The sequence below is a fragment of the Amborella trichopoda genome, chromosome 11 (assembly GCF_054954075.1).
Source record: "Amborella trichopoda isolate Santa Cruz 75 chromosome 11, AtrichopodaSantaCruz75HAP2 v2.0, whole genome shotgun sequence".
Classification (NCBI taxonomy): Eukaryota; Viridiplantae; Streptophyta; class Magnoliopsida; order Amborellales; family Amborellaceae; genus Amborella; species Amborella trichopoda.
Window position 1 is genome coordinate 15,904,819 of NC_142346.1, and position 27,482 is coordinate 15,932,300.

Here is a 27,482-nt window from a genome sequence, read left to right on the forward strand (position 1 = left end):
TGATTCCGTACCAGCCTCAGGCCAAGGGGGCATTCTTCATGATCTAAGAGGGTGCCCACGCAAGCCTGCTCAAGCACGTCACGAACCCACGTGAGGTAAGTCCCACCTCATGACCTTAATTCCTCTCTCACAGGTTGGTACCTTGCCTGCGTCTTCTTTATGTGGTGCTCGAGAGAGCGATCTCAGGTTCTGGGTCCATCTCGAACCCGAAACCACGCCATCAGGTCATTCTGACTCGGAGGACGAGATCAAGGCACCTAATCAAGGGTCTTCTGACCCACTTGTCTTGCAACCTTATGTGTGTGTTCATGAGCCACAGAGTGGGAGGAAGGCGGCTAACGTCGAACAAGCCTCAGGCTAAGGGGCTTTCCGTCGTAATCTAAGAGGGCGCCCTCAAATGCCCGAGAGTCTCATCAACCCATCGTGAGGTAAGTTCCACCTCACACCCTATAATCCTCTCTCATTATCTGATACATGTCCGCATGTGCACCTCACACATTGTGGTTCCCGAGAGAGTGATCTCGACCCGGACCCACACATCTGGGCCCCCACGCGGTCATCCGACCAGACGAGATCGAGGCCCAACCAGTAGGCTTGGCTCCCAATCTAGTTGGTGGAGAAGGGCTGATCTAGATTTCACCCAGTTCCTTCCAATTTTCGATTGCAATTGACTGAAGTTGTCTTTGGTCAAGAACTGCATCATCTTGTTTGATAGTTCAGGCACCCTTTTCATTTGAATTGGATAGAAGTGGCGCCATAAAAATGGTTTTCACCGACTTCCTCCTTTTTTTATTTTTGATGTATTTTTATCTGAGGCTCTTTTACTAGTGACTTCGAGGTCACATCCACCTTTGATTTCCATTTTACTCATGGCGCCCTTTCGGGTATTCACCATGCTCAGTTTTCTTATTTTTAGGACACTCTTATTCAAAACTTCATGGTCATGCCCGCCTGTCATTTTTACTCATGGCGACCTTGTGGGTTTTCACCATGCTCAATTTATTTATTTTTTTGGCTATTTTACCATAGCTTCTCTACTATGTCCTCCTGAAGCTCTCACTTTTACTCATGACGATCATCATCGAATGCTCATCATGGCCGGCTTCTTTTCATTTTTTAGATATCCTTCGTCCATGAAAATGCTTAGGACAGAGGGATTATATCTGTATAAAGCTCACTGGGGTAACAAATACCATGAGTGAGGCTTTTATTGGGGAAGTGGAGTGTTGGAGGATATTTTTCATCAACATGGGGCCCCCGCTCAATAAAGGCCTAACAAATAGTGGAAATTCTGACAGTCTCAGAATAGGCCAAGAACAGGCCAAATCTTCATGAGGTCTCTCAAAAGTTTCCTGCCAAGTTTTGTCGCATTCCGACATGTCTAAGGCAGTGTAGATTGAAGAACAGTTTCAGCAAAATCAGCCTCTAGCACCTTGAAATGGACCCTATAACTAGATCTAAATTTTCGGCGTCTCAAATTATTGTAGGACCACCACCATTGGATTTGACACAATTGAAAACCCTCAAGGGTCAAATTTCAGCTCGAACAGACACTCCAAGAAGAAGTTATAGGCACAAGAGGGAAATAGGAGTAGCTGCACATTATTCCCATGTGGCCACCCCGCAACTCCACACCATTGAAGGGACAGTCATGAACAGTGACTTTTGACACTCATATCTCGACCGTCCCAAGTTGGATAGCGCTCAAATTTGGTGAGTATATTCATCGTATCAAGACGAGCAATTCAATATGTGGCATGCCTCATGACGACACACGAGCATGAAGAAAATCAAGAGAGAAGTTACTGATTCGTGAAGAAACTGCATGAAATTAAGCAACGTTGTGCCTCGGTCGTGCGACCAAATCATGCCGCTCGCAAGCCCGATCGACATGAGACTAATTCCATTCCGGCGTAGGGTCGTGGGCTATCAATGACCCGAACCCCGTAGATGATGAACCGTCGGATTCTGCACACGGACCTGACGAAACAACTATTTCCGTCACCGAAATTCCATATTCCAACCAAAATTCCAAATTTGCAAAATTTTTGTTCGAGCACGGAATTAAGCTATGTTTTTTGCCTTGCGATAGTAATGGTATGCTCAGTGTAGTCCAACACAGAAATCACCGCAAAACATTAAGAAACGAGTACACTATAGATCCGAAGTTTCAATATCCATTTAAATTTCAAGTAATATGATCGTGCACTAAAAACATAATCCATGGCTCGAAGTTGGTATCAAATTGATCGTCATGCTGAGCCCTACAAGAAGACAATCATCATACGATCAACCAAGCATCAGAACGACCCCGGATCATTCATGCAAGATCATGCAAGTCCTAGGGCAACACAAGGACTGTCTTGAAATTCCATGAATTGTTAGGAAGGGACAAATCTATCATTTTACACCCTATTTTTTAATTTCTTTTAATTTAATTTAATCTTAATTTTTAGCAAGTAGGGTTACTTTTGATCATCCACCCATGTTTGGGGCAAATTCTATATATTCGTACCAGTATTGTACACACAACACACACACAGGATTCATATCCTTGCAAAATAGAGATTTTTTATTGAATATAGTTTCTCTTTCTTCTCATTGTTGTGTCACGTTTGAGAGAGAGAGTGAGGTGAGAGAAACTTTTGATCGGTATCCTTAGGTTCGAGGTAAACCTTCTCTCTCTTCTTTTTTTCTTTTTTTTCTTCTCTCCCTTCAGTTCTCTCATCTTCTCTTTCTTCTTCTTCTTCCCCATCTGAGCTCTCCTCATAAGCAATGCATGGTGGTGGCTGTGCCATGCATGCCTCTCTGGTAGTCTCACAGGGCGCGCATGACGATGGAAGCATCATGCGAGTGTGTCTTTCTCCCTCTGTTTTATCTCTCTAGCAAGGCCTACAGACCGCGCTGCTCATCGCTGTCTGTAGACATATCCTCAGCGTCTCAGTGAGGAATGAGGGCAACGAAGCCTATTGTCTTCCGCAGGGGCTCCACACTGTCACGTGACCATTGCAGGCGACAATACCCATCATCGTCCACAAAGGGTCGAGGCAATTTTTGTCACCACGTGCCGGCTTCTTCTGTGCCTCCCTGCCCCCATCATCATGCGGTCGACAAGAGGTGGTCGCATCGAGACCTGTGAGAAGTTATCACTGTACGCCTCGTTATGCGCCATACCATTCGTTAGGGATGTGTTGCCTCCTCGTGCCATCAACGACGATGCTCATTGTCGTCTGCTAGCCTCTCTCACTGTCCATGTCTGGTGTTGTGTGGCTCATGGGTAGCTATCGCCGCTAGCCTTACCAAAAGCCATCATCGTCTACAAAGGACACGGTGTCTTCTCATGATGCCAACGGCGTGGCCCATTGCCGTCTGGATTCTTCCTCCCTTAGCCATCTCGCTCTTTTCTCATCATCCTTTTCTCCACTCACTTGAGTGACGGTAGATCTAGCTTAGCACCATCATATCAGTCTCGATTTCGAGTAGTATTGCTGCAGTGCTGGTCCGAAGAACCATGCCCGTCTTGGTATCCCTCCGAGTCAATAATTACTCGGATGTCATGCTAGTCTCACCTCTCCGTCGCGTTTTGCTTCAATTTTTTCTTTTTATCTTTATATAAACCTTACGTTTCATTATGCTCTCACATGAACGTACCGTTGCCCTAAGACAAGGGTGGTTCTCCTTGACCCACTTGTCTTACAAATTAACAATCGAAGTATTGTGCAGAACATAAGAGGATTACAGGTCAAGGAAGGCGATTCCAAACCAGCTAAAGACGTTGGGGGGCTTTCTTCGTGATCTAAGAAAGCACCCACACAAGGCAGCCTGAGTATGTCCCAAACCCACTTAAAAATCCTCTCTCATCGATTGGTATATCTGCCCTTGCTCTCGGGCAAGGTTCTAAGAGAGCGATCTCAAGTCCGGGTTCACTAAAAAACCGAGACACGTGCCACCAGATCATCCAGATCCGTAAGGCGGGATCGAGGCACTTAACCAGCTTGGCGACTCCACTGAGGACTTACTACCCCTTAATCAGTTTGCTATTGTTTGATCAGTATCCTGTTTTACTTTCTGCATCAATTTCAATGGCATTTGGTTGTTCAACCTGTTTATCCAGGTCAGGGACTTCCTTGTCCCCGCACTCGTGGCTGTTTCGGGGAAGCGAGCTTCTCCAGCTTCTTTCCCCACCCTCCTTCTGATTCAAGACTCACGGTCCAGCTCCCAGGTCCTGACCTGAATTGGTGCGACAGGGGACTTAAAGGTTGCTGGCTCCTTGCTTTCTCGCCCTGGTGGACCCTCCACCAAGGCCCCTTGCAGGGTAGCATGTCTATTGCCACACACCCTGCTACTGGCAAATGTCTTGCATGTCGTATTATTATGGTATGCCGAAAGGCTGCCCTTTCCATTCCTCGGAGTGGCAAGCAAATTGTCGTCGCTCCTGAGGTTCGTCATAAGGCAACCCCCTACGCTCCTTCACCACTACGAACCTCCACACCTGGAGGGTCGGTACACAGAGACAGAGGTTTTGAGGACTTTAACCCTCACACACACTTAAAATCTCGTGGTCTATCTGCTCTATTCACACCTCGGGGCAACCCTCATGTTACCTTGAGCTCGCATCCAGGGCTAGGCCTTCTCGGGTCGAACCCTACATGCTCCATGCATTCACTTTCCACAGCTCGAGGCATCGCTAGCTCTACGCCACCTCGAGCACATGAGTGTCGATCACTCCATCTTCCCTCCCAGCACACACAGCTTCACCCTATGAGAGATGGGCTTCTGCCTCGTCCCTCACAGACACAAGCTCGTGAGTCTCGATCTCTTCAGATCAAACCGATTCACTAAGCTCAGGTCGACCCCCAAGTCACCCGATGGCTAACCCCAAAGGTGCACACGCACTACCTTTCTGAGTCCCTCTCGGATCCAGACTCAGGCAGAGTCATGAACCAGCTCCTTTCCCTGCCGCTCTTCCAACATCAGGCAAGCACCTCGATCCCTGATACTCAAAGACTTTCCCTAAGAGTACCATCATGAGCCAGCCTCAGCTCAGCCGTGCACCCGGGCCCCACAAAGGAATTCGAGGCAACGTTCTAATGTCAGATAGATGCCTCTAGCCTCTAAAGAAGGAACCCAAGCTGCCCTTTGTCCTTGGGCCCCACTCCCTGCTCCAGCTCATAGACATGGCCCTCGCATGTTCAAAGAAAGTGGGGCAATTTAGGTCCCAAGCCTGGTTCTAGAATGAGGTCCACAACAGCCTCAGGATCAAGCAGAGAAGAGGCCTATAGATTCTGACCAAAGGAACAGGTCACCATCCTCGACGGCTTGCCTCGTAATCCCTTTTTCCCTTCACAAATTCAAGCGCCTGAGAAGGTCCAAGAGTATTGCTCGGTCATCACTGCCCAGAAGCCACAGTCCCAAGACCATCAAGATCCGGTCCTCACAAGATCGGCATATAAGGCTCGAGTTCATTCGGGGTAGGCTGAACCGTCCAGACTGACTTACCATGCACGACTCGCCAACCACGACAGTCCATTGTGTCTCCAGGATCTGACCCTCCAGATGAGATGGTCATTGTCATGGTGATCAATGACCCGGAGGACTCTCAGGAAAAGCCGATGAACAAGTTCGAGGAAATGATGGAGGCCATCCTTGGAAAGATGGAGCATCTAAAGGCCTCCAAGTCCCCCTCTTCAACCTATTCCCTGACCATTAAGGACACATGGCTCAGTTAAACTCCTCAAACGGCCTCTCTAGACAATTCTGCCTCCCTTGGGGTCTCTCAAAGGGCATAGATGCTATGGTGGCCAATAGCCTCAAGAACAAGGTCCAAGGCATGCAGGACGCGCCGCTAAACCAGAAGCCGTACCTTTCGTACATTGACCAGGGGTCGTTTTCCCCAAACAACCAAAAGGGAAACTCTCCCTGTTCAATGGTACTACATCCCCTCACCAGCACACCGCCCACTTCATAGCAGCCTATCAGGAGACGACGACTGATGGATGAGTCCTCCTCCGCTAGTTCATAAAGGCTCTCGAAGGGCCATCCTTTCAAGGGTAGGAGCTCCATTACCTCCGAACTCGGTGCACACATGGGAGGCAATGGAGTAGTTGTTCTACCAACGCTTCTACGAGGTCCAAAGGAATGTGGAAACCATCAAGCTCCTCACTCGGATGCAAGAACCTGGTGAGTCAGCGGGTGATGAACTTTCAACAGACTCACCAGGGTCTTACCTCCGAGTGAGGAGCTTGATGGTTTCCACATTCCTTTGGACCTCGTAGAAGCGTTGGTAGAACAACTACTCCATTGCCTCCCATGTGTGCACCGAGTTCAGAGGTAATGGAGCTCCTACCCTTGAAAGGATGGCCCTTCGAGAGCCTTTATGAACTAGCGGAGGAGGACTCATCCGTCAGTCGCCGTCTCCCGATAGGCGGCTTTGAAGTGGGTGGTGTGCTGGTGAGGGGATGTAGTACCATTGAACAGGGGGAGTTTCCCTTTCGGTAGTTTGGGGAAAACGACCCTGGTCAATGTACGAAAGGTACGGCTTCTGGTTTAGCGGCGCCTCCTGCATGCCTTGGACCTTGTTCTTGAGGCTATTGGCCACCATAGCATCTATGCCCTTTGAGAGACCCCACGGGAGGCAGAACTGTCTAGAGAGGCCGTTGGAGGAGTTTAACTGGGCCATGTGTCCTTAATGGTCAGGGAATAGGTTGAAGAGGGGGACTTGGAGGCCTCTAGGTGCTCCATCTTTCCAAGGATGGCCTCCATCATTTCCTCGAACTTGTTCATCTGCTTTTTATGAGAGTCCTCCGGGTCATTGATCACCATGACACTGACCATCTCATCTGGAGGGTCAGATCCTGGAGACACATTGGACTGTCGTGGTTGGCGATTCGTGCATGGTAAGTCAGTCTGGACGGTTCAGCCTACCCCGAATGAACTCGAGCCTTATATGCCGATCTTGTGAGGACCGGATCTCGATGGTCTTGGGACTGTGGCTTCTGGGCAGTGATGACCGAGCAATACTCTTGGACCTTCTCAGGCGCTTGAATTTGTGAAGGGAAAAAGGGATTACGAGGCAAGTCGTCAAGGATGGTGACCTGTTCCTTTGGTCAGGATCTATAGGCCTCTTCTCCGCTTGATCCTGAGGCTGTTGTGGACCTCATTCTGAAACCAGGCTTGGGACCTAAATTGCCCCACTTTCTTTGAACATGCGAGGGCCATGTCTATGAGCTGGAGCAGGGAGTGGGGCCCAAGGACAAAGGGCAGCTTGGGTTCCTTCTTTAGAGGCTAGAGGCATCTGTCTGACATTAGAACTTTGCCTCGAAGTCCTTTGTGGGGCCCAGGTGCACGGCTGAGCTGAGGCTGGCTCATGATGGTACTCTTAGGGAAGGTCTTTGAGTATCAGGGATCGAGGTGCTTGCCTGATGTTGGAAGAGCGGCAAGGGAAGGAGCTGGTTCATGACTCTGCCTGAGTCTGGATCCGAGAGGGACTCACAAAGGTAGTTTCGTCCAAAGGAATGTGGAAACCATCAAGCTCCTGACACTACGGCTCCTCAAACCCTAGACCTCTCCAAGGCACAGATGCCTCAAGAGGGAGACAAACAGCAGTCCTACAATCAAGTCCCACCTCTTAAAAATAGTAGTCGAAACGACTTCTGAATCTAACACCAAAATAAGGTGTACCCCTTTGACAAGGAGTGGATTCCTGCACTACTCCGACTGCTTCTAGAACAGAACATGATCCAGCTATCAGAGGTTGATACTGCAGAGTCGGCTGACAGGAGACAAATGAGAGGTATTGCGCCTATCACAGGAGGATAGGCCACCCCACTTACGACTGTTATAAGCTCAACGATACTATTGAAGCCCTTATCAACAAGGGACAGATAAAGCTCGAAGAGTTGAAGAAGGCATTCGAGGCAACTGAGACTTCTCATATAGTAACAATCCAAGAGGATGGCGGGGCACCCACTATCCTTCGTACATTTTTCTCCGTAATGCTGGAAGAAGGACTCGTCACTCCCAAGTTGACGAGGTAGCACAAGTTCCTGCCTCCAGAGTTGAGAACCTCTGGTATGCATACCATAAGATACAAGGCCATGACGTCAGCGAATGCACTGGTTTCCATAAGCTCTTGGCAAAGAAGATGCAACAATGCCAGGAAGTTCAAGGTAACCCAAGAGAACACCCTCCAGTCTCTCTTCCATCGGTGTGAGAAGACCTCCCGACGCAAGCCTAGGGAAACACTGAGCTAGACCCTCAGCAGGACCTCTTCGAGGTGATGCTTCAGTAGTGTCTCGTCACTCCCAAGCCTGATAGGCAACCAAGGCACCTTGTCTAGGACACGAAAAAACTCTGGTGCCCATACCATCAAGTATGGGGCCATGAACTCAAAAAGTGCTCTGGGTTCGAGGCTATAGTCACTGAGAAAGTTCAGCAAGGGCACATCGTCTGTGCGGTTCTCCTAGAATACGTCCAAGCCCTCGCTCCTATTCAAGATGAAGCCACGCTACAAACCCCTCATGAGCAAGCACTGGACCCTTCAAACCCCTCGACCTCTCAGCCCTGGGAAGTCTATCATGGGCGAAGCAGGCTTAAATCCCTGAAACGCGAGGCAGTCTACCAAGCTAGGGCTACTCACCAGCCTAATTGGGCGGTCTAAACACCCCCTCAAGGATCCCGAAGGAGAAGGGAGAACCTAGGTCATCCCGAGGAAGGAATCATCCTCCTCAGCCACCAATTGAAGAAGAATTCCTCAGGCCTCTCCCCCATTACCGACTTTACAGGACTTCATCCTAGGCGCAGCTCGCCTTATCCTTTTATCCAATCAGGCGGACATCCCTGAGTCATCAGTGGCTCAGGATTCCTCCAATATGGGTGACGATGCTTAAAGCACCCCACAATGGTCAAAGCCAAGGCAAGATCTACAATACCCCCTGCAAATGTCTAATTCCGGAGACAACGTAAAAAGCTGCCCAGAACGTTCTAACCCTTCTTCTCCTACCTCCTCCTCTATTTTCTATATAGGTGCAGCTCAAAAATGCTCGGACTTCGACTCTCTAAACAAAGAGTTTAGAAACACCAGCTTCACCATATTGTAGCAAGAGTGCCTCAGAGAAACTCGATAGCCACCAACGTCCTGTCGACCCGAGCCGAAACCGAGCCGTCTCCAAGCTCCTGCTCCCACGAGGCCAGCCACATGATCCAAGTGCATGAGGCATCACCCAGCTTGGGGAAAGAACCAAGTGATCCCAATCACAAGGTAATGGACCCCCCCACTTGAAGCCAACCATTCCATTGCCTGGACCAACCAAAGACCGGTCCTCTCCCACATTATGCCCCTTCTAAAAGCTGAGATGTCCGAATCATGGGTTTCTACACTAGAGATCAAATCCTTTTGAGTCCCCCAACGAGGAACTTCAGGAAGCTCCAGAAGAGTGGGAAGAAGGCAGCCAGGCCACGGCTGACGAGCTCGAAGAGATCAACTTAGGGGATGAGACTGACTAAGGCAAACCTTCATCTCAATAAAGATGTCCCCAGAAGAGAAAGAAAGCTATATCTCCCTCCTTCGAGCAATTCGATACTTCTTCGCCTGATAATATCATGAGATGCCCGGTCTAGACCCTCATATTGATGTTCATCGCCTCAGTATTGATCCAACCATCAAACCCATGAAGCAGAAATCAAGAAGGTTTAGACCTGACCTTGATATGCAGATCAATACTGAGGTGAACAACCTCAGGCAAGCTGCATTCATACGTGAGGCCAAATACCCATGATGGTTGGCAAATGTTGTCCCAGTCAAGAAGAAAAATGACCAAATCAGGGTCTGGATTGACTTTCGTGAATTGAATACTGTTAGTCGACTCCACAGCTCATTGCCAGATCTTCTCCTTTAGAAACAGATATTCTGGTTACAATCAAATCAGGATGGCACTAGAAGATGAGGAGGCCACTGCATTCTTAACCCCAAAAGGTGTCTTTTTCTACACTATGATGCCTTTCGAGATAAAGAATGCTGATGCCATGTACCAGCTAGCCATGACGACCATCTTCAAGGACATGATTCACAAGGAGGTTGAGTGTTATGTGGATGACTTGATGGTAAAGTCTGAAACAAAAGCCACTCACTTACAAAACCTTAAAAAGGTGATTCAGCAGTTGCAGTGCCACTAACTCAAGAAGAACCCCTTGAAATGCACCTTTGGCGTACACTCGAGAAAATTCTTAGGGTTCATCGTGAGGTACCGTGGACTGGAGATCGAGCCAGTCAAAATCAAGGCAATTCAGGACATGTTGTCGCCTACAACTCTCCATGAACTGCGATCTCTCCAAGGACAGCTCGCCTACATTTTGAGGTTCATCTCAAACCTTTCAAGATGATGCAGACCCTTCTCACACCTCCTGGAGAAGGACACTCCCTTCATATGGGATGAAGCGTGCCATGTTGTGCTCGATGACATCAAGCAGTACTTGTTGAATCCACCAGTACTCTCTACGTAGGAATGCCTCTCATCCTATATGTGACCGCCCTTGATGAGTCACTCAAGGCACTCCTGGCACAGAGCAATGATGGAGGGAAAGAGACAGCTCTTTATTATCTCAGCCACAGAATGCAAGGGGCTGAGAAGAATTACCCTCCGATCAAAAAGATGTGCCTAACCTTAATCTTTGTGGTACAAAAGCTCTGCCATTACATGCTTGGCCACGAGGTCAAGTTAATCTCCAAGGTAGACTCGGGCATGCTTGTTAGAACATTTGGCCAAGTGGGCATTATTGTTGATGGAGTTCGACATCACGTATGTACTGCAGAAAGCAGTCAAAGGTCAATCCCTAGCAGACTTACTCACGGCTCACCCAGTTCTCTCATAATCTCCCCTCTCAAGTGATCTCCCAGACAAAGAAGTTTCTGTATGGTGCTAACGAGGCTGTGGGAGATGTACTTCGACGTAGCATTCTAGTCTGATAGAGGGGGTGCCGGAGTTGTGTTCCTGACTCCCAATGGTGGAATCATTCCCCTATCCTTCTCACTTGCAAAGGCGTTTTCTCATAATGAAGCAGAGTATCAAGCCCTCATAATCAGACTGGAGATCGCCGAAGAGCTATTCTTAGAGCAACTCTGAGCTGGTCATCCGATAGCTTAAAGGGATTTATGATATAAGGAGGGATACTCTCAAGCCTTATCATGACATGACCAAAACTCACATGGCTTAGTTCGATGACTTATCCTTGATTCATATCCTTAAAAGGCACTCTTATTGGCTCAGGATGGAAGCAAATGTCCAACGGTGAGGGGTGTGCTCTATGAAGCATGTCAAAGCCGTCCAACAAGAAGTTGGGGCTTTATCAGCTGCTAAACGCGCAGGCTGTTGCACTCTCAAAGCTCGGCATCACCATCCAATTGTCTTCATCAGGTTCCACTCCAGTTTGAGTAACCGAATGGAGACATGTCAACTTGAGAGCGAAAGTTTACGTAGGTGATGACAGGGATGTCTTCCCTGAACGCTCGCCTTACCCATTCGGGTCACTCCTCTCGGTTAAGGATGTCATCAAGGCAGAACAGCAAATGTCCCAAGGAAAAGAATCCAAGGCCAGGGAGCAAAAGCCCGAATTCTTCAACCCGATATGTGTAGAGGTTGAACCAGTAGAAGACTAGAGGGAGCCCATCATGGACTTCGTAAAGCATGGAAGGCTACCTCAAGATCGAGCGAAACGCAACAGCATATGACGGATGTCCACCAAGTACACCCTTCTTGATGGGGATGTACTCTTTTGTCAATCATTTGACGGAATTCTCCTCAGATGAGTCAATATACAAGAGGCAAGAAAAGTACTCGAAGAGGTGCACTCGAGCATCTGCGGGCTGCATCAATCTGGCCCTAAGCTCTACAAGCGCATACGCAGACTTGGCTATTACTGGCCTTCCATGGTGGCTGACACCCAAAACTATGCCAAACAATGCTAGGTGTGCCAAATACACTCAAGCCTCATTCATCAGCCCCTAGAACCTCTCCATCCTATAGTGAAATCATGGCCCTTTTCCCAGTAGGGTATGGATATTGTAGGACCCATCGACCCTTCTTCTACCTTGGGTCATGCCTTCATTCTGATGGTGATAGACTACTTCTCCAATGGGCTGAGGCAATCCCTCTCAAATAGGTCCCAGGGAACGCTATGGCTAACTTCGGGGTTCCGGATCGAATAATTTATGATAATGGCCCTCAGTTTAGAAGTCATCTTGTTGATCGCTTAGTCAACCAGTTTGGTTTTGAGTGGAACTACTCGATTATGTACTACCCTCGAGCCAACGGGTTAGCTGAGGCGTTCAATAAAATGCTATTTGGTGTGCTTCGAAAGTCAGTTTCAAAGTCAAAGAAAAAATGGCACGAGAAGCTGCATGAGGCTCCTATCGTACCACCACTCGATTTGCTAAGAACTCCACCCCTTATTCCCTGGTCTGTGGAGGTGATGAGATCTTGTCCCTCGAAGTTAAATTACCCTCACTCTGTGTCGTTAAACATCAGGGACTAACTGAAGATGAGAGAGTCACACTTCATTACCAAGAGTTGGATGCCCTTGACGAAAGGAGACTAGAGGCCCAGCAGAACCTCGAGCTCAATCAAGGGAGAATGAAAAGAGCCTCTGACAAGTCTGTCAATGTTCGCTCATTCACTCGTGGGGATCTAGTCTTAGCAGTCAAGAGGAGATCGTCATGCACATGCGTCGCAAAGGAAAGTTTGAGCATATATGGGAAGGTCCACTCATAGACGAAAAAGTTACATCAAATGGGGCCTATATACTGGCTAACTCTGATGGAGAAGAGGCGATTCCCCCTATCAACGGGTGATACTTCAAGAAGTATTGTCCATGATGAATATCCAAGAGAAGAAATTCAATGCGAAGCAAGCAAGGCAGCGAACAAATTCTAACTCTCTTTATTGCAGTAAAAATGAGTTACAAGATCCAAGCCAAGAAGCCCATTGTTAAGGAGGTTACAATTCTCTCATATATGAGGGAAAAAAGGTGGAATCAAAAGTGTTGCTATTGCATCTGAGGATAAGACGATGGTTACAAACCAAAACCTGTAGCATTGGTCTTGCATCTGAGGATAAGAGGACAGTTACCGACCAAAAGAAATGCCTGCCCCATGAAGAGGAAGTGAAACCACTTGGAGAAGTTAGCTTCAGTGCCACCAAAGAGGATGGTTACAGGCTAGAAGAAGACGTAAGACCACTCGGAGAAGTCAACTTTAATTCATCTGATGTGTATATCAAACATACAAGGCAGAATTATATGGCAAGGAACTGGCCTATGATGGAGAGCATACCCTGTTCATAATGGATGCCCTCCACAGAACAACACGAACTTCACGGTTGTGCTAGAAGACTTGGCTTCCAACAGACCGCAGCAGCAAGACCTCCTTTGCCATCACTCTTGAGCCCCGCAAGATATCAGCATCTGAGGTCATCGCCATGCGGAACATAATGCCACGTCTAACCATTATTAGGGGCAGGCTAACAACGTGCGGAACTATAGCCGCGAGCCTCATGTCCCCCAAGCATGGCAATCATCGTGTGTGGCCTAGGGATGCGTGAAGGTGGTGCTGCATGCAACCTAATGGCGTGCATGACCTTGAAGCACCCCAATTCCCACTATTCCCAATTAGTTGGGGGCATTGACTCCCATGCCTCTTTGGTTCCCCCAACCAGTGTTTATTGCTGATGGCCCACCTTCTCACAACCCTTTGCCTCCCCCGCAACACTTCGGGTCTCACAAAAAACAAACCTCTGACTGCTAGGAATCCTTGCCTGGCCCTGTTCTTTCCCCTAACGACATGGTTTCTCCCCGTCAAAAGAACTTCTCAATTCGATAGGAATCCTCATTTGACCCCCTTTTTTCCCCTTTTTTTGATAGTTGGAAATATCGTAGAAACAATCAAAAAACCCTTCCCGGCCTTCTACTTGTTACGGGAGTTAGCAAACACCACCAGAAGTCCCCAGAAGAATTCCCTGCAACCTTGGGGGTCTTCCCTTCCTCCAGTTTTCCCACTCCCGCAGTTCACCAAAACTCACCGGAATTCCATTGGGTTTCCGGTGAGCTCAATGCAACCCCTCTATTTCTCTGCCAACAACCAGAGGACAAATAGAACCCTGTGAACTCTCTGGGACTTCCCCTCAGCAGTAGAACGATTAGAGAAATGCTCAAACCCCTGCAAGGCACCTCTGGAAATCCTGTTAAGGCCCTAAGAAGCCCTCATCCTTGCTCAGAAAGGCTTGGCACTTGACAAAAATTGTTCGCAATCATGCTGTAAAGCTTCGAACGTTCTGAAGCTCATTAGAAAAACTCCTATGGGCCTGTCTTTGGGAATTTTTCACCGGAAAACCCTCATCAAAAGCTTTGGCTCTCTCTCTCTAAAAACTCCACTATCGGTAAAACAGTAAATGGGGCTTCTCCCCTTGTTATAACCAGCAGTGTCGCAAACTGCCCCCGGCAAGCATGAAATGACACTCTAATCCCTAGTTTCTGATGACAATAAGACCAGGCCGGAGCGGGCCAAGCCCGAAACCCGAAGGGGCTATGGCCGCTTGCTTCATTCCAGAGGTCATCTCTGCGAGCCTCATCAGGAGGACATCACCGCGTTCCTCGTCATGGGGCCATCACCGTGCGCCTCATCAAGACTTTCACTAAGCACTTTGTTAGGAGGCTATTGGCGAGTGCCTCATCAAAGAGTTATCGCCGCGCATTTTGCTAAGGGCTACTGTCACATGCTTCAATAAGGGACCTAACGCCATGTGCGTGTCATCCAAGCCTAATGCCGCGTGCGCCACACAATACTTAGTGTCACGTGCATGCCATGGCACTCTCATCTGGATTATCGTCCGACACCCTCAGGAAGTTCATTCCCTGTACCACAGCCTCACTCCTCATGAAGTCCAGCTCCCAGTGATAGTTCTGTTCCCCATGGAGTTGCGTTCTCTCACCACCTCATGGTCCAGATGCACGACCCTAAACTGCATGGTCCAAACTATATGACCTAAACTGTAGCGGTGGTCTAGTTACACGACCTTAAACTGCATAGTCCTTGTATCACGACTCAAAACTGTACGACCACGGTCCAGCTGCATGACCTTAAACTGCATACCCATGGTCCAAACTATATGACCTTAAACTATAGTGGTGGTCTAGTTGCACGACCTTAAACTATATAGCCCTTTTCTCACGACTCAAAACTTTACGACCATGGTCCGTGATACAAGACCTTAAATTGCATAGCCATGGTCTGAACTATATGACCTTAAACTGTAGATGTGGTCTAGTTGCACGACCTTAAGCTGCATAGTCCTTGTTGCACGCCTCAAAATTGTACGACCATGATCCAGCTGTGTGACCTTAAACCATAGTCCAGGTCCTGGCCGCATCACGTTAAAAGGCTTAGCACTGTGGTCCAAACTATACGACCTTAAACTGTAGCAGAGGTTTAGTTGCACGACCTTAAACTGCATAATCCTAACTGCATGATTTTAAACTGCATAGCCCCAGTTTGAGCTACAATAGCCCCAGTTTGAGCTACAAGACCTTAAAACTGTAAGGCACGGCATGTTAAATGGTCCATACGCACAACCTCAACTGAGAGATAGACGACCTCTTCGCTAAAAGGGTATTTCATCAACATCCCCAAGGAAGTTAGATGTGTGCAAGTCATACCTACCCTTTTAAACCCCAATGGGTTTGTTTCACACCAACATCCCAGTGAGATTCACACCCTACTGTGACCCACTGTCCCTAGGGAGTTAAGGCCATCCTTATACCTTCAACCCTTATGAAGTTCATCTATGATCTCGCTTGTCATTCTCATCAAAGTTACATGCATACAATCACTCATTATTCCCGTGGACTCACATTAGCCTTCCTAATCCCTAGTGAAGTCTCTTCCGTCTGCCACTCCTCGAGTCCCGCCATCTCTATCTAAATCTCTCTTCTTGTAGATAGCCTTAACTATCTTTATCCCTAGAGAGTCAAATTGCTATCCACAACCCATCCCCCATGTAGCTTTACCTACATGACGACCCACACACTAGTCTGTGCTGCATAACCATAAACTGCACAGACATGGTCCGCATTGCATGACTTTAGACTGCACAGCCATGGTCCAAACTATATGACCTTAAACTTAGAAGAGGTCTCATTGCACGACCTTAAACTGTACGATCCTAGTTGCATGATTTTAAACTGCATAATCAGGGTCCAAACTATATGACCTTAAACCATAGTGCACTTCCTAACCGCATGACGATAAATTGCTTTGCCCAGATCAAAGGGATGACCTTAAAGCTGCCCCCACATACGCACACACACCTTTTACATGCATCTTCATGCACGTCCTCCCAAGTCGGCCCATTCGTGTGCGCCACCTCCGTTACCTCCCCAATGAGTCTACATACGAGCACATGTCCTTTACGCGCATCTTCGCGTACGTCTTCCCTAACCGACCCGCTCGTGTGGGCGTACCACCTTCATTACCTCCTCAGTGAGTCCTTTCATCATTACCATCTTTCACCATTCCCCAGTGAGTTTCACCCATGCTCATAAAACGACGAACCATTCCATAAATCGTACTTGTTGTCAGCTAGTGGGTCTCCATAGTCCACCCACCATCCATCTATCATCATAAGCAACTTCATGCCATCTCCTCAAAGTGAGTCAAAGCCAGGACCATACTCACTGCCACCACTATGGTCCAGTTGTATGACCCTAAACTATAGTGCACGTCCTGATCGCATGACGTTAAAAGGCTTCGCACAAGTCGCGAAGGCACAACCCTTAATGTGCCTTCTCAAAAAAAATTGGCATGGTGTACACCTAAACAAGGGAACAGCATGAGTAAACATGACGGACGGGCATGTTCACGAAACCATGAGTAAGACAGTTCCGTGGTAAACAAAATCCAGGCATGGTAAATACCTAGAAAGGGCACCGTGAGCAAAAACAAATGAAAAGGGTGGACATAACCACAAGGTCATGGGTAAACGAGCCCAGGAATAACAGAAGTTGGTGAAAACCATTTTCACGATGCCACTTCCCCTGTTCAAGTGAAAACCCACAAAACGGTGCTAGGATTGATAGAGCAAGCTGATGCACAACCATCGCCTCAGCCAGCATTCAATTTCAAAATAGTCACAATCCTGTCTAATGAGGTCTCCTAAAATCCTCAAAAGCCAGCATCCAATCTCAACACCAGATGGCCCATCAGGGAGTGAGAGCCGCATAAGAACTCCCACAGTTCAACAGTCACAAACATCAAATGGCTCATCAGGGAGTGAGAGCCGTAAAAGATCTCCCACACTTCGACATATATAACATAGCTCATCAGGGTGTGAGAGCTGGATAAGATCTCTCGAGTTCAACAACAACCAGAGTCCTTGACGGTGAGGACGATGACTAAAAGATCCCTCCAAAATGCTAAGGACCATCACGAAGGTAAGAAATTGTTAAAGATAGGGTCAAACCTGCCATAGGCTTCAGGGAATGCCTCGCCAAAAGCCCCTAGTCTGCATGGGACAAGACTTTCAAGATCGGTCAGAAGCCCCAGACTGGACCTCGCTAGACGGGACCTACAGAGATACTCTGAGCATCAAAAGCAAACCTAGTGTAGCAGCGAACAATGCCGACCAAAGGTTCATAGCATTTTACCTTCAGAAAAGGCCTGGTCTTGTCCGAGGAGGTCGCTACAAAGGCCTCATGCTTCAGAATCATGGTTTTGTCTGAGGAGGTCCCTATACGGGCCTCACGCTTCATAATCGTAAACAGTCTCGACAAGATCCCTCAAACTTCCCCAATGATTGCACTTCTTGATTCTCTCGAAGTGTAACATTCGGTGGGGCATGCTATTGGAAGATATTTTTCATCAACATGGGGCCTCTGCTCAATAAAGGCTTAACAAATAGTGGAAGTTTCGATAGTCTCAGAACAGCCCCAGAATAGATCAAGATTTCCATGAGGTCTCTCAAAAGTCTCCTGCCAAGTTTCATTGTATTCGGACATGTCTAAGGTAGTGCAGACTGAGGAAAAATTCTGGCAGAATCGGCCTCTAGCACCTTGAAACGGACCCTATAACTAGAGCTACATTTTCGATGTCTCAATTTGCTATGGGACCCCCACCATTGGATCCGACACGGTTAAAACCCCCAAAAATTTTAGTTCAAATGGACAGTACAAGAAGAAGTTATAGGCAAAAGAGGGAAACAGAAGTAGCCGCACGCTATTATCATGCGGCCACCATGCAACTCCACAACACTGAAGGGACAATCACAAATAGTGACTTTCGCTACTCATATCTCGATCGTCTCAAGTCGGATTGCATTTAAATTTAGTGAGCATGTTCGTCGCATCAAGACGAACGATTCGATGTGGCACGTCCCTTGACGACACCCGAGCGAGAAGAAAAGCTAGAGAGAAGTTGTTGACTCGTTAAGAAAGTGTAAGAAATTCAACAGCTTCATTCCTCGCTCGAGTGGCCAAATCACGCCGCTCGAGAGCCCGATCGACGCAAGACTAATTCCATTACGAGAATAAGGTCTCGAGGTATCATTGACCCGAACCTCATACATGATGAACAGTCAGATTCTACACACGAACCAGACAAAGCAACTGCAAATTTCGTCACTGAAATTTCAAATTCCTGCCAAAATTCCAAAGTCGCAAAATCTTCGTTCTGACACGGAATCGAGTTGTGTTTTTTGCCCCACGATCGTAACGGCATGCTCAGTGTAATCCAGTGGAGAAATAACCGAAAAACATCAAATAACAAGTGCACTATCGATCCGAAGTTTCAAGATCCATTCAAATTTCAAGTCACATGATCGTCTACTAAAAACACAATCCATGGCTTGAAGTTGGTATCAAATCAATCGTCATGCCAATCCCTACAAGAAAAAAATCATCTTACGTTCAACTGAGCATCAGAACGACCCCATTGCAAGTTCACACAAGTTTTAGGGCAACACAGGGACTATCGTGGAATTCCAGGAATTAATCGGAAGGGGCAAATATTTCATTTTGCACCCTATTTTCTAATTTATTTTAATTCAATTTAATCTTAATTTCCAATAATTAGGGTTACTTTTCATCATCCACCCATGTTTGGGGCAAATTTTATATATATGTACTAGCATTATACGCACAACACACACAGGATTCATCTCCTTGCAAAAGAGAGAGTTTTTACTGAATACAGTTTTCCTTTCTTCCCACTATTGTGTCACGTTTGAGAGAGGGAGTGAGGTGATAGAAAATTTTGACCTGTACTCTTAGGTTCGAGGTAAACCTTCTCTCTCTTCTTTTTTTTCTTTTTTCATCTCTCTCTTCGTTTCTCACTTTTTCTCTTTCTTCTTCTTCTTCCCCATCTGAGCTCTCCTCAGAGGCCATGCACGGTTGTGGCAGTGCCGAGCATGCCTCTCTGGTAGTCTCACAGGTCGCACATGACGATGGCAGCTCCATGCACGTTCCTCTTTCTCCCTTTGTTATATCTCTCTAACGAGGCCTATAGACGGTGCTGCTCATTGCTGTCCGTAGATGTATCCTCAGTGTCTTAGCGAGGAACGCGAGTAGCGAAGGCTATTACCTTTTGCAAGGGCTCCACCCTATCGTGTGACCATTGCTGACAGTGATACCCACCGTCGTCCTCAACGGGTTGACGCAATACCCGTCGCCACGTGCCGACTTCCTCAATGCCTCCCTGCGCCCATCGTCGTGCGCTCGATGAGAGGTGATCTCCATGAGACCTGTGAGACATTATCCCCGTACGCCTCATTAGGAGACATCACGATTCATAAGGGACGTGTTGCCTCCTCGTTCTTCCAATGACGATGCTCATTGCTGTCTACGTACCTCTCTCGTGGTCCACATCTAGTGCTGTGTTGTTTATGGGTAGTTATCACCGTGAGCCTTATCAAAAGCCATCGTCGTCCGCAAGGGACACGGTGCCTTCTCAGGATGGCAACAGCGAGACCCATTGCCGTCTGAATTCTTCCTCCCTCAGCTGTCCCGCTCTCTTCTCTTCATCCTTTTCTCCTCTCACTTGACTGAGGGTAGATCTAGCTTACCACCGCCATATCGGTCTTGGTGTCGAGTACTATTGTCGTTGTACTGGTCCTAAGAACCATGCCCATCTTGCTACCACTCCGAGTCGATAATTTTTCGGATGTCATGTTAGTCTCGCCTCTCCATCGAGTTTTTCTTCCTTTTTATTTTTTTATTTTTTTATCGTTATCTAAACCTTACGCTTTATCATGCTCTCACATGAACATACCGTTGCCCTAAGACAAGGGTGGGTCTCCTTGACCCACTTGTCTAACAAGGTAACCATAGAAGTGTTGTGCAGAAAACAAGAGAATTGTAAGTCAAGGGAGGCAATTCCGAACTAGCTAAAGCAGCTGGGGGGCTTTCTTCATGATCTAAGAGGGCACCCACGCAAGAATCTCGAACCCATCTAAAATTCCTTTCTCATCGGTTGGTATACCTGCCCGTGCTCTCTAGTAAGGTTCCAAGAGAGCGATCTCAGGTCTCGGGTTCACTAAAAACTCGAGACACGTGCCACTAGATCATTTAGATCCGAATGGCAAGATCAAGGCACCTAATCATGGACAGCACTGGGATGCACTAGGCTTTTGTAAAGCGACCAATGGTTCACACTTGCTGCGTGCTGGAGGTTTTAGATGGACCAGTGGGTTCTGCTACATAAAACATTCCCTGGGGTGATGTATACTTGCACTACTTGGGGTAGCAATCTACTAAGGGTGGCGACTCACAAAAAGGGAATTACGCCTCAATGGAGTAGTGGACCATTAGTGTGCTGGTTTATTTACAGTAGTGATCCACTGGGGATGTTGGTCTACTTGGGATGTTGATTTGTTGAGGTGGATGGACCAGATAAACCACTGAAAGTGGTGGCTCACTGAGGATGTTGGTCCATCAGACATAACGATCCACTGGGGTGATGGACCGTTGATGTATACGATCCTCTGGTGGTAGTAGTTCACTGAGAATGGTGAGTCATCCTGGGTGATGGGTCACTTAAGGTGATAATCCTTTTGGGAATTGATGGACTACTGGGGATGGTATGTCATCAAGGGCTCTTATGGTTCTCTAAGCTTGATATTACCCATGGGGTTTCAAGAAAGTTCGAATGAGCAGGGTACGTTTGGTACAGCTCCATGAGAATAATGGAGTTTTAAATTGAAGCCCAAGTGAACAAGGGTTGTTAAGGTGGTTTGTGATGAGGTAAGGGTTGCTGAATGGGGTTATTTGGGATTCCCATGGTTTTACTAAGTTCATCCCCCCAGTTATAAACGTGTATTTCTAATGGTGTTTGTTTATGCCTAAGGTATTTCCAATGGGGATCAAGTGTATCAGGGATATAATTCCGCTGGGGATTGGAATCATTAAGGACAAAAAACATCCTTAGAGTCCATTGGATTTTATTAGACTAAATCTAAGGTTATACTGGATTAACATGTTCGTGGTTTGGGGTGAGAGGGTTTAGAAATGGGGGCTACTGAGCTCAGGGTTCTGGGTTTCATATTGCTTGAGGTTACCGACTGAGGGGTTATTGTGTGCAGGAAGTACAAGGAGCATGGCTCGCTTTTCTACCAAGTGTTATCGTGCACAAGTGTGTGCTAAGACCATGGCTAAGCTAAAGGCTTGTGTGGGTCTACGAATGAAAAATTAGAAGAGAAGAGGCATATGCCGACAAAGCTGCAAGAAATGTGCATGCCTGAGTTCTCAAGAGGGTTTGTCAAGACAATTTAGCGGAATTACTCGAGCGCGTATACCGGTGAGCTTAGACCCGAAACTGGGAAAAAAGAGGATGAAATTGTGACAGGGCCCACATAGGAGTGCATGCCTGTGAACTTGGATGTCAAACTGGGAGAGGCATGATAGAGCCGTGCGTTCGCGTAGGAAGGTTTACTGAGCTGTGTCATGCGAGTACGCGTGAAGATAGAAAGAAGGGTTTTTGAAGGAATCGCGCAACATCAGCATATCCGGGTTTGCACAAAAGGAAGGGAAAATAATATTTTTGGGCAGGGCCGCGCGCTCGCGAACAAGTGTGACGAGGCCAAGGTGGAGTGTGGGGAGGCATGACGGGGCTACGGCGTTGCACATACGTGAAGATGCTCATATAAGAGAGAGATGGGGTGAAGTTGACAAGTTAAATGTTGTTCAGGCAGGGGCGACCAATCAAGGGTTTAAATGGTGCCTATGGTGAGGTGAGGACTTCTTAGGGATGATGAGCGACGTGAATCTGTGTGGAAGTGGTAGGCTCAAGAATTGGCATTTTGGAGGGGAGTGAGGGTTTACTCTCATGATTGGTGGTGGCCTTATTAGTTATGTGCCTCGATCTCGCCCTCCACGTCGAGTTGACCTGGTGGCATGGTTTCGAGTTCAAGATTGACTCGAGACTTGAGATCGCTCACTCTGAAACTATGCGAAGAAGGCATGGGTAGGAATACCAATAGATGAGAGAGCAATTAGGATCGCAAGACGGGACTCAACTCGAGTGGGTCTGTGATGCTCTCGGGCTGACTCGCATGGGCGGCCTCTTAGATCACGAAGAATGCCCCCTTGCTTGTGACCGGTTCAGAATCGCCTCCCTTGACCTGCTTTCTTCTTACCTGCAAAACACACACACACACATTAGAGTTCAAACAAGTGGGTTTGAGGACCCCACCTTTTCATAGGGTGAACACACACGTGTGTGTGTACTCAAGGAGGAATGAAAGAAATAGTATAATAGGGTCCATGTCAATTTGACAGCCTTACGGCGTCTCTTTGACAAGGGACTTTTAATAAGATCCTATAATAAGGAAAAAAAGAAAGGGGTGAGATAGAGGAAATGACAGAGAAAAGGAGGAAGGGTTTGAAGGCTAGTATGCCTTTCAACTAGTTCTTCAAAGAAAAGTGGGACGGAGGTTGGTATGGATTTCACCCAACTCCTCAGAGGCAAAGAATAAAGATTTTTGTGAAGAGAAGGAGAAGAAAATGAATGAAAGAAATGATGAAGGTCAGCTTGGCTCTCATTGAGCCTTCGAAGAATGGAGCCATTTGACCCAACGGCTAGGCAAGCGTAATGAAAAGACTAGCACGATGATTGGTCTGGTGTGGTAGCTAGACGCGCATGGTAATTGGACCATCACAATGGCTAAACTGCTCGACGACCAGACGAATGCGGTGACTAATCTGGCACAGTGGCTGGTCTTGCGCGGTAGCTAGATGGTCACGGTAACAAGTCTCGGACAATGGCTAAACTACTCAACAATAAGACGAGCACGATGACGGTCCTGACACGATGACTAGTCTGACGCTACAGCTAGACGGGCACGGTAACTAGTCCGGCACAATAGCTAAACTGCTCGATATCAGGACTAGCATAGCAGTGCAAGGCTCAACTAACCCCCTAGTCAAACAATTAAAAGGAGATGAGAGAGAAAGGAAATTGTACCTAGTAGTGTGTGCTGCCGTGCAGGGTAAATGGTGGGAAGGAAGAAAGATCACGCTCGGCAGTGTTCATTGTCGTGCACAACAGTCCGAGAGAAAGGAGGGAAAACCACGCTCGGCAGTATGAGCTACCACGCGTGACAAACAGCGAGAGGAGTGAACATCACGCTCGGCAGTATGCATTGTCATGCACGACGAACTGATAGGCTGAGAAAGAAGAGGGATGTTACGCTCGGTAGTATGCACTACTGCGCACAACAGACAAGCGAGAGAAGAAAAATCACGCCCGGCATTTCCACTGCTGTGCGCAACAGACAAGAGAGAAGAAAACTCACACTCAGCATTTGTAGTGCCGCAACAGACAAGAGAGAGAAGAAAACTTACATGCAGCATTTGCACTGTCGTATGCAACAGACAGAGGGGAGAGATGAAAGTCACGCTTGGCATTTGCACTGCAGTGCGCAACGAAGAAAGAGAGAAGAAAACGTCACGCTCGGCGATATGCACAGTCACATGCAACAGACTGAGAAAGAGAAGAAAATCATGCCTGGCATTTGCATTGTCGTACGCAACAAACAGGGAGGGAAGAGAGCATCACGCTCGGTAGTATGCACTGTCGCACACAACAGACCTAGAAAGAAGAGAACCTAAGATGAGATAAAAACAGAGAGAAAAAGAAAGAGAATAAAAAGGAAAGGAAAAAAGAAAGAGAGAAAAGGAAAAAGAGAAGAAAGAAAAGGAAAGAAAAAAGAGAGAAAAGGAAGAAATAGAAGAAAGAAAAGGAAAGAAAAAAGAGAGAAAGGAAAGAAGAAAGAGAGAAAAGGAAAGAAGAAAGAGAGAGAAGGAAGAAAGAGAAAGAAGAGAGAGAAAAGCCAAGAGAGAAGAGAGAGAAAGAAGAGAGACAAATAAGAGAGAGAAGAGAGAAAGCAAAGACAGATAGCAAAGAGAAAGAAGAGAGAAGAAAGAAAGAAGAGAGAAGAGAGAAAGAAGAGAGAGAAGATTACCTTACACTCAAGGCTACCACCAAAATTCCTCTCTCTCCTCTCTCTCTCTCTAAGATGTGACCAAAAATCTCAAGAAAAAGTGGAATTTTTATTAATGAAAAACTTCGATCCTTTACATGAGGTACGTGCTTGTTTATATAAAAGTGGGACCCAAAGGTGGGTGTACACTCAAAAGTTGACCTAATTTCTAGAAATTAACAATTAAGTGAATCAAAGAAATTCTAAAAAATGGGTAAAATGACGATTTTGCCACTACAACAACAATCCATGAAATTCCAATTACATCCCTGCTGTTCTCAAGAACTCTTATGACATTCCCAGGTTGGTTTGGGATCTTTCCTGTATCTATTCGGCCAAAAGATGATTATTTTCTTGATCAGCACGGGAAGATGGTCGTTTTGATACCACCTTCGAGCCACGGATCGGGTCTTTGGACGACGATCACGAAATGCGAAAATCACGAGAACGTGCGATCTTTGTTTAAAGATGTAGACACCCTTATGACCACACATAATCTAGTAAACCTAAATCCAAAGTTCACATAGCCTACCTTGTGATCCGGAACAAGTTTGACTGCCCGGAACCCCGCAAAAACCCTGTGTTGACCCAGATTTTTGTAAATGCCTTGTTTTAAAGTAAAAAACTCCGTTCTGACCCAAATTTTCTCTGAGAGCTTCACAAGAGGCTGTGGAACATACCTGAAAAGAAAAACAATTCAATTTCGACAAGTTTTGGTTTAGGCGACACGGGCTAGGAGACACAACCTGTGCCTCCCAGATCGGAGACCTCTAAAACATGTTTTTGATTGAGTTTATTGGTTCGTTACAGGAAACTATTATCCCCAACAAATCCCCCCCCCCCCCCCCCTCCCCCCCTTTTAGCATCCTTTTGGGACCATTTTGGGGGGATGGATGGAGAAACTGAGGTGGGGGACGTGAGAAAAAGAAAAAAAGCTAGAGATACAAACCCTAAGAGAGAGAGAGAGAATCGAGGAGAGATAGAGATCTGAGAGAAAAACTCAGAGAGATATCTAACCTAAGCCTAAGAACCCTAGTTATAAACCATTTTCCATGGCACAACTACCACCAGAGACTTGCTGATCGACATATGGACCAGAAGGGCAAAAGGAACCAATTCTTATAACGGCAAGCCCTCGAAGGCTCGAGAAGCCCGGGCCATCCGGCCCGATCTGGTATTCTCTTCACCTTTCATTTCCTCTTTTGTTTCATTCTATTTATTTTATTTTGATCTTCCTTTGATTTTTTTTTATTGAAAATAGTGTTTTGAAATCTTGGAACATGCTGGCTCCGCCACAAATAGAGAGCAGATCTGCTCATTTTTTGGCAAATCTGGCCTCATATCTGAATTCGATTTGTCCCACCTTCTCTACAATATCATTTCCATCATTTTAAAGTGTCAGCTCTGAGTGATCTTCATTTCAAGATCTCTCTGATTTTTCATAGTAAACAGTTTGGCGCCCACCGTGGGACAAATCGAGTGTGATCCAAGCCTCAAAATTTTGAAAATCTCATAATCTTTTGAAACTTTGCAGACATGTTCTAAGTACCATTTTGTGACTGTTCCCAATGTTGCAAGTCAAAATAAAATATTTAAAATACAAAAAAAAATTATTTTTATGTTAGATCTATAATCCCCTCCTATCTCTTTATTTTAATTTATTTTCATAAAAAAAATAATTTATTTGTTGTTTCTACATGTTTATAGTAAGGTTACTTTATGAAGATCTACAAGAAAAAAATATAAAAAAAATAAAAAAAAATAATGATTTTAGGCGACGCTAGGCCTGCCACCCAAGCGACACAGGGCGTGTTGCCCAGGCAACACAGGACATCCCGCCCAGGTGACACAAACCATGCTGCCCAGGTCCAAAGTGACACGCCCTCAGGCTCCCCCTGTCGTCCAATTCAAAATTCTTTGAAACTTTGCACGCTAGGTCCTGGTCTTTTGTGACTGTTCACAAAATTTCAGAACAAAAACAAATGTTTAAAAATACTGAAAAATGATTTTGCTTGATACAAGTTTGTTCTATTTGCTATTTTTCTGTTTCAATTTGTTTTAATTTTATTTCATCAAAAATTCTGATTTTTCTGCTTCTGCAAGTCTTAGTAGCCTTATTTCATCAAGATCAACAAGATGAAAATAAAAAAAAATAAAACTTTTTTTTTTTTTGGGCGACATGACCCATGCCGCTCGGGTGACACGGTCCGTGCTGCCCTATCATAGAGGTCCCATAAACATTCTGGGACCCCATAGGCATGTTGCAGAGCCTTCTTTGTGCTTGTTAACCAATTTTTGTCTTAAAATACTTTTTTTAAAAATATAAAAAAAATGTTTTTCTTTAAGTAGGTCTGCTCTATTCTTGATTTTCTGATTTCATTCTAGTTAGTTAATTCCTTTTTTCCCGAATTTCATCATGTTAGTTTAGTATTTTTTCATCAAATTAAAAAAGAAAAAATATACATAAAAATACAAAAAAAAAATGAGGTTGCTTGCACCCTCCCTGAACCATGTCCCATTCGAGTCATCCTCAACAAGGGTCACGTTCAACTTAGCATGAATTGTGCCTGGTTTCACTGCTTTGACCGTACATTCTTAGAGGTTCCTCACCCCTCCATCTATATCGTGCCTCGAGCGAGTTTTGCCTCGAAGCGTGCAGCTCTAGGCACGATCACCGCCGAGCACTCACTTGTTTTCTTTTCTTATTGTGTGCTTGACTTTATTTTCATTTGTGTGCTTCTTTACACACTCTAGCATACACCGACCGGGAATCCCGGAAAACCAGAAAACAAATTTTTCTAAAACCCCCAAAATCCGTGTTAACGGCGTGAGGGGAACTTAGCTTTAAGAGTGGAGGCAATTGGGATTCGTGTAACTTTAACCGTGAGTGCCCCTCAGTAATCTTTTTCCTCAAAGCAACGCCGCATATAGTAGGACCTGAAAAAATTCTATAACAGGAGGCCAGAACCT